The sequence below is a fragment of the Triticum dicoccoides genome, chromosome 5A (genome assembly GCF_002162155.2).
Source record: "Triticum dicoccoides isolate Atlit2015 ecotype Zavitan chromosome 5A, WEW_v2.0, whole genome shotgun sequence".
NCBI classification, from domain to species: domain Eukaryota; kingdom Viridiplantae; phylum Streptophyta; class Magnoliopsida; order Poales; family Poaceae; genus Triticum; species Triticum dicoccoides.
This window is the reverse complement of record NC_041388.1, coordinates 386328308-386342770: the sequence shown is the minus strand read 5'-3', so window position 1 is coordinate 386342770 and position 14463 is coordinate 386328308. Positions and strand designations below refer to the sequence as shown.

At 45.9% G+C, this 14463-nt stretch overlaps 1 long non-coding RNA gene across 4 annotated transcripts; it reads right to left on the bottom strand.

Annotated features, from left to right (window-relative positions):
- Positions 1-9231: 9231 nt before the first annotated feature.
- LOC119301705 lies at positions 9232-11699 on the bottom strand. 4 transcript variants are annotated; one of them, XR_005147158.1, is made up of 4 exons: positions 11365-11699; positions 10255-10365; positions 9941-10185; positions 9232-9499 (listed from the first exon to the last, which is right to left on the bottom strand). It is a non-coding gene; the product is annotated as an uncharacterized LOC119301705 (long non-coding RNA). The 4 variants fall into 4 exon arrangements; XR_005147159.1 differs by having other exon boundaries at positions 9941-10158; positions 11365-11698; XR_005147156.1 differs by lacking the exon at positions 10255-10365 and having other exon boundaries at positions 11365-11696.
- Positions 11700-14463: the final 2764 nt, after the last annotated feature.

The window sequence follows — 14463 nt, the reverse complement described above, 5'->3', positions numbered from 1 at the left end:
TAATGGAGGTGTTCACAAAATTCTATCACCTTGCGGGAGACAATTTCCACGATGTTAACAAAGCTTTCATCACTCTGCTACCCAAGAAGGAGGTTGCGATGGAAATGACACACTTCAGGCCAATCAGTTTGATCAATTCAGTTTCCAAACTCATCGCCAAGGTTCTCTCTATGAGACTAGCAAAAGTATTCCCAGAGATCATATCACCGGCGCAATCAGCTTTCCAGAAGGGAAATGCATCCACGATAGCTTCCTATACGTTCAAAGCTGCATCAAGGCTCTCCATAGAAACAGAAAACCGGCACTGCTCTTCAAGCTACATATCACGAAAGCATTCGATTCAGTTTCCTGGGAGTACTTCTTAGGGCCAGTTCTTTTGAGCTGCGGCTTGTGCATAAGCTGCGGTGAAATTAAGCCCGTGAGAAGCTGCAGTGAGAATAAGCCCCTTGTGAATAAGCCATCCAGTTCTTTTTTGTTTCTGTTTGTTTAACTTATTTTCTGATAAACTAGTGAAAACTCCAATATATCTTGGAGCCATCGTTCTGTACATGCGTGGATTATTATTTGCATGGCCGCATGGGGCAGGTACGGCTTGTTGCCTTGTTCTGTTGGCTGAGCGGTGGCAGTTTTTCTGTAAATACAAGCAGCAAAAAGGGCAAGGATAAATACCGCTTCACTTTTTAAAGGGCTGCGCTCGAGAAGCTGCCCATCACTGGCTTATCTCAAACGTGAAGGAGGGGGCTGTCACTGGAAATTAAGCTAATGGCACCTAAACGAGTTCTTTTTGGCTTGAGCTTAATTTCCGCCATAAGCCTCCCATAAGCTTGAAAAGAACTGAGCCTTAGAACTACTGCAGCACATGGGCTTTAGCGCCTGCTGGAGAGATTGGATCACGCTTCTGCTATCCACGGCCTCGTCCTCCTGCCTGCTTAACGGCGATAACGGGCCCCCGATCCTGCATCGACAAGGCTTTAGGCAGGGAGACCCCCTGTCTCCACTGCTTTTTATTCTGGCAATCGACCCTCTTCACCGGCTGCTGGCAGCGGCGACAGAACAGGGTATTTTAGCGCCTCTCCCAGGTAGGGGTACGAGCATGAGAGTTAGCTTATACGACGATGACACTGTCATCTTCGCCAACCCTAGCAAAGTCGATGTGATAATGCTCCTGTCCATTCTCCATCTCTTCGGAGAAGCAACGAGCTTGCGACTTAACCAGGAAAAATCCTCAGTAGCCCCAATTAGATGCGACGACCTAAACCTCGACGATATACTCCAAGTTTTTGACAGAGTTGTAGTCAGCTTCCCGATAACTATTTAGGTCTCCCAATCTCCACGGGTAGAATTAGGATAGTGCAGCTACAATTCATTCTTGATAGGATACGATCGCGGCTCGCCGTCTGGAAGGGAAAGCTCATGACATGGCCGGGAGGAGGGTCCTGGTGCGCAGTGTGCTTTCGGCAATGCCCACCTTCGCCATGACTGTTCTTCGACTGCCAAAGAAGCTCATCAAGGAAATAGACAAGGCGAGGCGCAGATTTCTTTGGGCACGGGAGGAAGAGCTATCGGGAGGGAAGTGTAAAGTCAACTGGAAAACGGTATGCGCGCCGACTGACAAAGGAGGGCTGGGGATTCAAGACCTCCAGCACTTTGGCAGAGCGCTACGGCTTCGGTGGCTTTGAATGTCATGGAAAAACCCAGACAGGCCATGGAAGGATTTTCCCTCACCCTGCAACGAAGAAGACAAGCAGCTTTTTGCTCTGACCACCAGGGTTACGATCAGCGATGGGAAAACAACCACTTTTTGGTCATGTAACTGGTTGGGCGGCAGGCCTCTTTGCACATCCTTCCCTGCTTTGTTCAGGCACTCGAGAAAAAAAATGCGGACAGTGGCGGAGGCCCTCAGAAACGATCAGTGGATCAGGGACCTACAGCATGGAAACTGGGAACACATAGTCATCGAGGTAGTCTCTCTTGCAAGAATGATCAGAGAACAAGGGCAAGCCTTGGTACAACAGTAGCAGGACATGATCAGGTGGACAGAAAGTAGCAACGGCATCTACTCCACCAGTGCAGCGTACAAGACCCAGTTCAACGGCATCCCCTCCACAGACATGAAGAACACAATATGGAAAGCATGGGCCCCTGCAAAGATAAAGATATTCTCATGGTTGCTACACTTGGACCGACTCTAGTGCAACGATAGGCTTCGGCGATGTGGATGGCCAAACTCTTATTTCTGCCACCTCTGCAGAAGAAACTTGGAGACATATGTCCACCTCTTCTGGAACTGCCATATCTCCAGGGCAGTGTGGAGTGAAGTGGCAACGTGGAAGGGGTGTGCTTCTCTAGCCCCGCAGCAAGGAGAACAGTCGTCTACAGCTTCGACGATCAAGCAAATCATTTCCTGCACGAGAAAGGAGGGAAGGAAAGGAGTACGTACCATAATCATGGCGACAACCTGGGAGCTCTGGAACGCGAGAAACAATAGCGTTTTCAGAGCGAAGGATGTGCAGGCAACAACAATCACCGGGGCGATCAGAGAAAACATAGAACAATGGCGGCTTGCTAGAGCTAAAGCCATAGAGCCCCCGTTCGGGGATCCAGGCGCGAGATAGGAATCAAAATCAACCAGGCCGTGGGGGTGCAAAGACACCCCCATGTTAGTCTTTTATTTTCTTCACTTCCTTTTGTTATGTCCTTTTGATCATCCTTTGATCAAACATTGTATTCTTCACTCCTCTGCTAAATCAATCGAAGCCAGCCAAGCTGGATCTTTAAAAAAAAATTCTTGTTTGGTTGGGGTGAGTCGTCACAACTCTAGAATATTTGCTTGTAAATAGTTTCGTTTAGATGTAATCATGTATCATGTTTAAATTTCAATTAACCTTGAAATGGGGATGATCAAACCCTAGCAGATAATTAATTAAACTAGATTCAAATTCAAATCTTTTCAATGAACCCAAAATGCTCTTAAAAAATGTCCATGATTTATGAAACAGGGTGAAAACCTCTATAAAAAATGGTGCGCACTTTTCAAGGATGTACTTGGGCTTTGAATTAAGTCACTAAGTTATTTGGATTGGGTTATAAATTGCTATAAATAATTTATAACTCCAGTAATTCTGAAATATTGTGGGGCTTTGGAATAATCATCTTAGTCCACATAATATTTTTCAGAAACAACATGACTGATGCTAATGACTTGTACACTTGATACCCGCAAAAGAAGAAAAGACTTGTACACCTAATGCTACACGTACAAACAGTTACAAACTTTTACAAAAAGGGTTAATTTGATTGGTCAATAGGTGGCGAGGCGGCCCACCCCCCTGAAAATCAGGGGGGACAAATTTATGATTGGTTAGTGGATGAAAAAAAATTTAGTCAGCATGTAATTGCATGTAATTCTTTGTGTGTTTATAGCATTATTAATATACAGATAGCTACTGGGGCAGTGGCAGTGCCTGGGGCCGTTCCCGTTGGTTGGTTTCCATCCACCTGGAAAAGAAACGGAACAGAACGTAGGTTAGAGTAGTAGTGGCTGCGCGGCTTGGGGTCCCGCGAGTAACGTACGTGCCGCGCGCGTGGGTGAGTGGCGACGGTGGCCGGTGCGGGCGCAGGGAGGGAAAAGAAGCGCCCTGAGCACTTTTTCCGGCTCCGCGGCCTCCGGGTGCGCGGGGGTTGTTGGACGCCGATGCAGGCCAGTGGTCTCCGGCAACCACATTGATTTACGCCGCCCAAAACAAAAGCTTCGTATCATATCCTTTTCCCCGGCAACCTCACTTGCACTGTGATGCGACAGGAAGAAAGGCAGGAGATGGCAGCGTAGGCGTTAGGAAAACAGTAGTAAAACACAAGGCATTTTAATCGCAACAACCGCGTCAAACAAGATGTTAGATATATAGTACTCCCTCCGTTTTTAAATATTTGTCTTTCTAGAAATTTTAAATGACTACTACATACGGATGTATGTAGACATATTTTAAAGTGTAAATCACTCATTTTGCTTCGTATGTAGTCATTTGTTGAAATGCCTAGAAAGACAAGTATTTAGGAACACAAGGAGTATATGAAACACATGCATGCACGAGGGAAGGCAAGAAATGGCATCGTTTTCGGCCGATGAAGCTCAGCGATCACCACGTAGTAGCACTTCCTCTCGAAGATTCGGCGACGGCAAGTGGGCATGGCGCCGTGTGCACACCATCTCGGAGCCGACTAATGGAGGCAGCTTCGGGGCCCGCCGCCGCGCGAGGCCATGCCCGTTGGCTCCCGCCGGGAAAAAGGAAGTGGAACGCCCGGTCGGCGTTGGCCGCGCAACGGTGGCCCGACCCGAAAAAGGCCACTGCGCCGCCCCGCTCCGGCGCCGGGTGCGCGGGGGTTGTTGGACGTCGCGTCGCCGTGTGCGTGCGTGTGGGGCGGTGGGCGCGCGCGCGCGTGCGGCCGCACCTCATTCCATCGCGGACGAGTGCGCGCCCGGTCCCGCCCATTCGATCCGCTCCATCCACCTGTCCCGTGATCCCGTCCGGTCGACCCCCCGCTCGAACACTCTCGATCGATCGTCTTCCTCCCGCGTGCGCTGCTCACGCGCCCGTCACACGCAGCACGTCCTCGGTGCAAACCGGTAAAGACCGGCCACCGGCGACCGGCGGTTCCTACCTAGTATGCGTCGAGAGTAAGTATAGAAGGTGGCGCGACGAATGTGGCTACGAGGCGGCAGGTAGATGGCACATCATCGATCAGGGCTTGTCGGATCACGGTCTACCAGGTCGCAGCTGAAAAGTGGTCTAGCTAGCTCATTCATGCCCGCTGTACACGCAATGACGCGAGTCAATCGAGGACTCTTGTTGTTGCCCCGCTCATAGGTCATAGCCAAACCAACAAGATTTGGGAACCACACTATGCCACCATGCATGCATAGACCGGACTGCCGAGCTAGCCTAGAGAATCCACCGGGTTACCTTTTTTTCTCCAATAAAGGGCATTCCATACATTACGGAACAAGATGTTTGCAACCATCTAAAAGAAGCTAAAATAATATTTCAAAAAAAAGAGAGGCTAGAAACTAACAGGTGATGCGATCTGTTGCCACTCCTAGCAGCTACCTGTGCAAGCATGTAAGCAACTCTGCTGGCTCCTCGAGAAGTATGCTAGAGCTTGACATCTTCTAGTCTCTCAGATATATTCCGCACATCTTTGTAGTGGAAACAAGATAGAGACTGATCATCCCCTCTTTCTTGCAGACTTCGATGTCACATAGATTACCAGACTCGACAACTAGAGCCATGGCCGCTCGCTCAGCGTACAGCTTGATCCCTTCAGCAAGTGCATAGCTCTCGGCCTCTTCTGGATCGTGGCTTCTACCTTCAGGATTTGCCGTCATGAGGACTTCTCCTTAATCCTTTAGAGCATGGTTAATAATATAGCTAGCGGCCGGTTATATGAAATTATCATGTCACTTATAGCCAACCTAATAACACACCCATACAATAGTTAGTCATACTAGTAATATCATTAATTTATGACCTACATCTTTCTCTCACAAAGATCATCGGGTCTCGTGCTACAGCCTGCTGTAAGCTTTATAGTCCGCTTTTTTTCCCTCTCCTCTTCTATCTTTTTTAACTAGACACAAATCTAACGTGTCATCTCTTATAGTCCATCTACGTCATTCTATTGTACTTGCTCTTACAATTTCTGACCACAAACCCGATCGTTGAATTCTTTGCTTTTTTTAGAAAAGGAGGATGACCCCCCGCCTCTGTATCTGGGCGATGCATACGGCCACTTTATTATTATTCTCACAAGACCTTACAAAGCCATACAACAGTAAGACTAAAGTCACCGTCTAAGCAACAGTTGTCGCTACACCTATCCAATTGATGAAGGGGCGCAGATAGTCTGGACCTAATACCAAACAGACATCGCAACCAAACCTAAACATCTAAGACCTGAGGTCCCAACCAGGACGCCTGCCGGGTATGGGGCACCTACCAGTCCGGCGCACTCCTCAACCAGGACACCTGCCGGGTATGAGGTCGCCGCAGCCACGTGTCATCAATCCATCTTCAGAGTTGTAATGTTGCATGAACCGTGCCAGGTCTCTCTGCCATCGACGCCACCACGACGCCAGACAGTGCCACCATCCCGCGCTCGTCCATCATCACACGCCCACCGGCGAGACCCCCACTGCTCCATGCCGCTGAGACCCGCCGTTGTCGACGTGCCAGATGCCACGCCGCTCCTCCGACGCGAACACCAAAAACAGGAAACGCCCTAAAGATACAAGGGGCACTCTGCACAGCAGGAAAGTCGCCGCGAGCAGCTGCAGCAGAGAGCCAGCCGATGGCCAAAGCCCCCACCTTCAACAACCCACACCCGAATCCTAACTCCCCAGGCAACGCCTCCAAGGAGGGGATGACGCCCATGGCGCAACCGCTGCCCAATCCAGGCCGGATTTTGGGTTTTCACCCGGGAGAGGACCAGAGGTGGCAAGAATAGGGACCACGACACCGCCTTCAGGAAGGATGCGTCGCCCAAAGCCGACGCCGCTGTCGAGCCGAACCAGCCGGCCTAGGGTTTCCCCCGGTCCCAATCTGCACCACCATCCCCAGAAGCACCGGATCCAGCAGCAGCTGCCGGCATTCAGCGCAAAGAGGAAGAAGCGGGAACGAGGGAGCAGCAGGCCTCCAGATCTGGCGAGGACGAGGGCCCCCGAACTGCCGCCACCAAGCGCCGACGCGCCACCACCCGAGCGGTCGAGGATGCCGGGCAGAGTCCCCGCGCACACCGTCCAGGGCGCGAACGGCGGCGCCGCACCAGCAGGGGCCGCCACCCCGTGGATCCGGATCTCCGCGAAAGGGACAATGAAGGCCTCGCCGCCACCGTCACTGGTGGCCGCACGGGCTTGCCCGGCGCCCTCCTCGGGTAGCGGCGAGGAGGAGTAGAGGAGATGTAGGTGGTGGCGCTCGAAACCCTATTCGCCGCCCGAGTCGCCCGAGCGGGCGACGCGGGGGCCGGGGGAGCGGGCGTACGATATCACGTACGTACGTGAAGCAAAGCTTGCGTAGGCATTTAGCTTGGCCCACCCCTCTGATGGAAGGCACCAGTTTGTCTATACTTTGTGTCGTTTTTCTACCAGCTTGAGGTGCATATTTCAGGGCAAAAGCTCTTTTCCCTTCCCATTATCCACTACTTTCTCCGGAATACTCCAAAGCAATAGATGAAGGTTGATCAGATAACTCACACAAGCATCAATACTTTCCTTCCCGTCACCATTATTCGCGCAAAGCGAGAAGATAAGTAATATGCGTGCTTGCATATCCGGTTCCACGTGGTTCATGAGCTGAAACAACTCCATCGGGGTTTACTTTCTTGTCGTTAGTTAGATGAGATGGCAATTGGTTGTACTACGAGTAACCAACAAAATTGTGTGTCTGGTTTTCATATGACAGATCTCCATTAATTGCGATTTAATTCTGAATACTATAACCTGAAATTTTGCTTCTTACCAACTCCATAATTTTGTAGTATTTCACCTTCTCATATGACATGTTTCCCTTGTAAAAGGAAAATTAATCATACTGCCACTACTGATATGGTTCGCGTGTGAGTAAATAGATGTACTCCTCAAATTACAATTGTTTTCAAGTACTACTAAGCATCTTGATTTCATGGTACATGAATTTTGTTTCTTTTAAAGAAGCATCCATATGCTTCGGCCACACAGATTTCTGGTTTCCTGTCCAAAATCATGCAATTGGACCTCGCATACAAAATTCCAAAATCCATATACTCAGGGAGTGGCGTCGGGCACGGACTTCTCTCAGAGTTTGAATTTGGCCGGGTTTCACAGGTAGGAAGAACGCCAAAGTCACGATCACATCGGGCTCAAGAAACTGAATGCAGCCAAGGAAAATGTCGTGATCTCCGTGGACAGGAAAACATCTAGGCCAGGATCCTGATTGCTATCCGGACAAATGGTGATGTCCCCATAGTTCAGTGCTGCAATTGCTAAATGCAATGTCGTAGAGACTGTTAACACATTATTTTAAGACCAATTGCATATTCTTTTAACTCAGCCGTGTGTGCTTAGTTTGTGCAAGACAACAAAGTGAGTTTCCAAGATACCCTACTTATCAAATGAATTGCCAGACAAAAAGAACTACACAAGCGAATTGGGCATCTAGAGAAGATCAATGTGTGCTTCTCTGAGAACTCGTTCAAAGGCACGCATTACAGGTACTGAAATTTACTCTAATGAAATCCTGTCCACAGAAATGTACATTGTTGCTACGCTGTAGCCACTTGAAATTCCAAATTCTCAAGCTCGAATCATGTCAGCATAGCAGCCGAAGCAAACTTCCCAGGTACAGACAGACAGATAGATAGATAGGTAGATAGCCAAGTACCATAGAAGAAAAATCTGCAGCCGAGAGACTGGAGCCAAGCTACTGGAATCTCTCATAACCCACTACGAAATCAAGACAACTCTTCCAACATAAACCAATCATCACTTCTAAGATGAGAAGGCACATGACACCTTTTAACAGTGAAGTTAATTCTGACCAGCCTACTCATTGCTACCTAGGCGTTGGTCGATGAAACCGGACACCAGTAAACTCTAGGAAGTAACCACAACGCTGGAGACTCACTGACTGAATTTACATCTTCATTGTTGAAGCAGGAGATTATTATTGTTTGGAGTGAACCAAAACAGAGATATTTGGTCCTACTTCCCGAATCTGGACTGGAAACTCAACAGGGTGACACAAGAACAACCAACTCTCTGTGTTGTAATTTTAACATGTCAACACCATAAACCAACTAGCTACAAGTATTGTATGAGTAGATAGTGATCAACTAACCATTTTATTCAACCAAATCCCTAAGGAAAAGTGGAAGAAGGAAAAAAGATAAGCTTGTATACCTTACAAGGTTTATTGAATCAGGTGCCTATTATGCAAAACACTAGACTAGACCGACTCCAACTTTTGAAATAGCCTAGCACAGCCCGTAGCAAAAAGTGACTCGTTGAAGATAATAGTGACATCAAGTTTCGGAGTTTTGCCAATGGTTCTTTCTGCACCAACAAATACCATATATAGGATAATTATTAGGTCTTAGGGTAAGTTTGGTTTGAGCCCTGGGTTGACCCACCAAATATTTGGCTAGCCAAATTTTGGTCAAGGTTTTGTGTGCCAATGAGCTGGGCAATATTAGCAGAAAAAATGAACTAGCGTGGTATGAAGCCATTGGCATGCCAAAAAGTTAACAACCATCCAAACCATGACCAAAGTTTTGGTCACAGCCAAAAAAATTGATAAGGTACATGTTGGCTACAAATCAAACATACCCTAGTTCTAATTATCCTCTTTCACATGACCATCCACATATGTTGCATTTGAGTCGTCACCTTATTCATCATACGTATTCCATGCAGTTTCTTGTAAAACTACACCAGCAACAGAACCATTGTGTTTCACATCCCCTTTTTTACCTGCACCAGAAAAATAGCATCATGTTTCAGTCCTAATTGCACTTGAAACTCTACCAACTGGTTCAGAGAGTGTGTTTAGAAGTTACAAGATAACATGATTTGTTTTTCTGTATGTAGGATCTATCTGCATGCATACTATGTTTATCGGCTTTATTGATACTGATGTCTTCCCAAAGCACCTATTTCGTTTGTCTCGAAGACCTCGGAGTGATGACTAATCTAACACTGAAAACAACGGTGTCATGCTCTAAATCAAGTTTCAGATGAGTCCATGTTTGCCTTTTAACTTGAAGAAAATTTCATTTGTTTAAAATAGTGTATCAGATAAGACCTGTTAATCTGGGTCAATCTGGGTAGGAAGGATTTACTTAATTAATACATGGGTAAAAGTTAGTGAAAAGAAATTATTCTGATTTGGGAGCAAGAAGTGGAAGATCATACAGCAGGATGGCCATCGGAGGTAGTGGTGGGGCTGACAGAACATGAGGATCGGAAGGCATCGATGTGAGCCTGGCACTTGACACGATCACCCTTGTTCTCCTGCAGGCACTTGCGCAGCGCCTCCACGTCGCATGCTGCAGCCGCCTTCTTCTCGCCTTCCCCTCTGACACCTCCACTGCTTGTTCTGTCCATCGCTGCCAGAGCCGCCGCTACTCAACCTTGAAGCACGGGTCAAAAGGAACAGTCTGTACCCATCATGTAATAATCAAAAGGTAAACACAATTATGTAAATGTGGAATGTAATTTTGGCATACTTCAGATTCAAGTTGCTCCTCTTGAAACAAAGAAGTTGTCCTATTTCTTTTCTAAGAGAGGTTTCAGGTCTCTTCAGTAACCAACGTGCATCTGCCCTTAAACTATGGTACCTGATGGAGCAAACAATCAGGAATGAAGATGCACTAATATCTGACCCTATGATCAAGAATCTGACAAATAAGCACAGCAAATAGATGGTTGCCACACCAACATATGCCATTTTATCTGCTAATCCACTAGTTTGTACTACTCTTTATGTTGAAATCTCATTTACTCCCAGCTTCTAAAAGTCCATTGTGTCTTAACATCAGTAAAGACTGAGGACACTTAAAATTTGATGAAAATCTTGATGTTAAGTTCTACCTCATCTCATGCAGGAAGATGTTAAAGATTAGACGAGCCTGGCAGTAGATTTTAACATTTACACACTTACAAAAGATGTAAGCACAAAGGAAGTTATGTTAGGCTTTCTAGAAAGTACGAGTAGCTTAATATGCATTGGTATGACGTACACTACTGTTAATAATTATTTGCAACTGTACATGTGTATCCAATTGAGATCATTGTCTAGAACAAACTCTAGCTACTATGCTTGTGAGCCATCTTCAGAAACATTACCATCAATCATAATCCCTAATAATTTGTTTTCCATTGCTTTGGGTAATTGCAAGCTACAAATTTGAAGAAAATACTTTCTCACATTTAGTTTGCCCAACAGACACAATCCTCCGAGAAAATGTTAATTCTGTGTTTTATTGGTCGTTATAATCACCACCACCACTACTCTCCAACTATTCAGTATTCTACTGTATTATCTATCTTTAGCATGGTGAGGTACACAAGTGATCTTCATTGGATAAAGAAATTTCAGCTCGGAGACGTTTACTATCTAAATGCCTGCCTACAACTACGAAATGTGTGCAAGTTAAAAAAAAAATCATGGGAGCGATATGCCCCGCCGCCCCTCACCGTCTTGGTGAGGCATAGCTCCCCCCTCTGCCCGCGCCCCTCTAACCCAAAGCCTCTAAAGTCTAAACTGGTGGGATCCCTAGTCGCTTGGCGATGTGTGAGACTAAAAAGATCTCGTAGTACAAGGCTCGTCGTGTTACCTGAGTGGCTGAGTGGACGCCCAGCTCCGCCGCGCGCAGGTCACCTCACGGCGCCGGAAGGATGGCGAATTCGCCTTCAACGCGCCCGCACCTTCCTCGCCTTCCTCCTCCTTGGTCTCCGGTCGCCGCGGATGCTCTGACTCCGGCGTATCCCCCGCGCCCGCAAACGCCGACCTCTTACGAGTTCACGGAGAGAGAAATTTCGCCCGGAGTGGGGAAGAAGGAGCTCGACTGAGGTACCGTAGGCGGCTGCGGAGGAGGATTCCGGCTGGCGTGGGAGGAGGAGGCGATGCGATTTGGGGGTTTCTTTCCACTCCTCGGCGGTGCTCAAGATTTTTGTTTCACGGCAGGTACACTCGCTTGGGCTGTTGGTGGGTTCGGCTAGGAGGAGAATTGCGGCCCACTACTTCTACCGGACGCAAATGTACGCTCGCTTCACCTCAAAAAAAGAATTACCCTCGCTTGGGCTGGGCTCCAGGGAACCGGTCTAAATTGAAAGAAAGAAAGAAAAAAAGATGGGAGCTAGAACAGGGGAGCTCCTATAGGCCGCTCGCTGCGGCAAAGTGCTGGCACTTCGCACAGGAGCGGCTAGCGTGGGCCGGCCCATTTACAGTGGCACGCGGCGGCACGTTCCCGACATGAAAAATCGCAAAAAACGAAAATCACGCTAGCTCAAACACGAGACTTCGCACAAATTCGCTTGCCGTGCAAACCACTGCGACACAGACCATCTCATGTCCAATTGCAGTGCGACAGTTAAAGACGTAGACAACAGAGACTAAACTTAAACATTAATCCGCAAAAAGACCTACAGTCCATTTATTGGGTCGAATCAACGACCTCCTACAACTGAATTTTTCGAAATTATGAATATTTTCTTCAAAATAAAAACATTTTTCGAATTTTCGTACAATTTTTGTAAAACAGGAACATTTTAATGATGTGAACAAATTTGAAAAAGGGAACATTTCCTGAATTTGTGAACAAAAAATAAATTTTTTTAATTTTTAAAACTTCCAGAACATTTTTTGAATTTGTGACCAAAATTGAAAAACATGAACTATTATTGAATTTGTGAACAAATTAGGAAAGCTGGAACATTTTTTTCAATTCCCAAACATTTTTTGAATCTTGAGAACAAATTTGAAACAGAGAAAATTTTTGAAAAATCCTGAACAAATTTGGAAGCGCAAACAATTTTCTAAAGTATGAACATTTTTTGAATTTTGAGAACATATTTTGAAACGAAGAACAATTTTGAAAAATTCCGAACAAATTTGGAAGCGCGAACATTTTTTGAATGTGTGAACAAAAAATTGAAATCCGGTCTGAATTTTGAAAGATTTGTACCTTTTTGTGTAACAAGAACAGATTTTGAATTTTTAGAACATTTTTTGGAAACACGAACAAAATTTAAATTTTTCGATTTAAAAAAATGATAAGAAAAGAAAAATAAATAAAAAAGAAAATCATAATTTTTTTGTAAAACCGCGAACAAGTTCTGAGAAAGAAAAATAAACTTGAAAAAGAAAATGAAACAAAAAACAAAAACGAAAAATATGAAAAAGAAACAGGAACAAAAAAGGAGAAATGAAAAAACAATAGAAAGCCGAAAAAGAACCAGAAGAAACGATACAGGCAAAACCCGGTTCAGGGAACCTTCTAGAAAGTTCCCAAAACCGGTTGGACGCAATATGTATTAGTGGGCCGGCCCAGGTTTGTCGCTCGCTGCGCTGCCCTGTGCGGTAGCCCGACATTTTGCCGCAGCGAGCGGCGAATAGGGATTTCCCTAGAACAGCTTGAGAGTTTAATTTTGCTTATTTATAGCATGTTTACCACATGGCCCATGTGGTAAGCAACCTGAAAACAAACAATGTCAAGAAATATAGCATGTTTATTCCTGAAAACCTCTCTTGTTTGGCATTGCAGTCGTAGCTTTATTTTCTTGAAAGATGTTTTTTTTTGTCGGGGGCTTGAAAGATGTTTTTTTTCATACATCTACATGTAGTTTGTTGCAGTGTGTTGCTAGAGATCAGAGAATTAATGACTTTTACTGCACGTTTATAGGTACTAGCTAAATACTCGTGCATTGAAACGGAGCAACTTTATTCTAGTGGTTCAACGTAGAATTTTTTTTGTCTTGATTGGGTTAAGATTGAGATATGTTGTGGGGGAAGAGTCCATAGGCACCTAAAGAAATATATGATTTGATTGAGATTGTGTATGTACAACTATATGAGTTGATTTTGTTGTTTGCTTGCAATGGATTTCTTGCTATTGGCGATTTATTTGATTTTGTGTTGGTTGTTTTGCAAGGGATCCTTTTTTCGTAAACGAGGATGTGGGGGCGGCTTGGAAAAAACTAATGAAGGTTATCGCGTGGTTTGGAAAAAAATATCTATGGGAGAAGGCAGAGGATGCGAAACCAACAAACACGACATTCTTTATTTTTATGATTTCTTCCCAATGGTTTTGACTTTTGACTTTCCATTGCATAAAATAATCAACTCTTTCTTATGACAATATCGTGGCAATTATTTCTTGTTTTGCGGGGACGTGGCAATTATTTCATGATGTGGTACTTTTCTGCAAGCACCAATGGCTTTGTCTGGTCGCATGGTTTTGTTTCAAGTTACGCAATTTTTGGTTGCCGATTCTAAGAATTAGTTGTGCCCCATATGGGCCATGGAGAGTGAGGACAACTATTGCAAATGCATATGTGTGTTTCCTTTTGATGTTCCCTTCTTTATTGTTGGCGTGTTGATCATCATGCATTATAAGTTGTAGATGAATTGATTGGTTCAGAAGAGGTACACCATGAGATAGAGATATAATGATGATGGAAATGAATGAAAACAGTCCAGAGAGACCATCCCACCCACGTATTGCATCACTCCTCTCTTGCCTCTCCCATTTGCCATCGCCTGAGGATGCCGCCGGGATAAGCACACGCGGCAAAACGTAGCGGCGACGGGGCCATCTTCTTTCTCGATGGTGGGCGCTCGCGGTTCGTGAGACTAGGGCCCCCTGTTGCGCGGCTTAGAGTCTACCGCCTCGTCGCGAGCTTCAACTGATGGCTTCTCTCCAGCATCCAGGGCG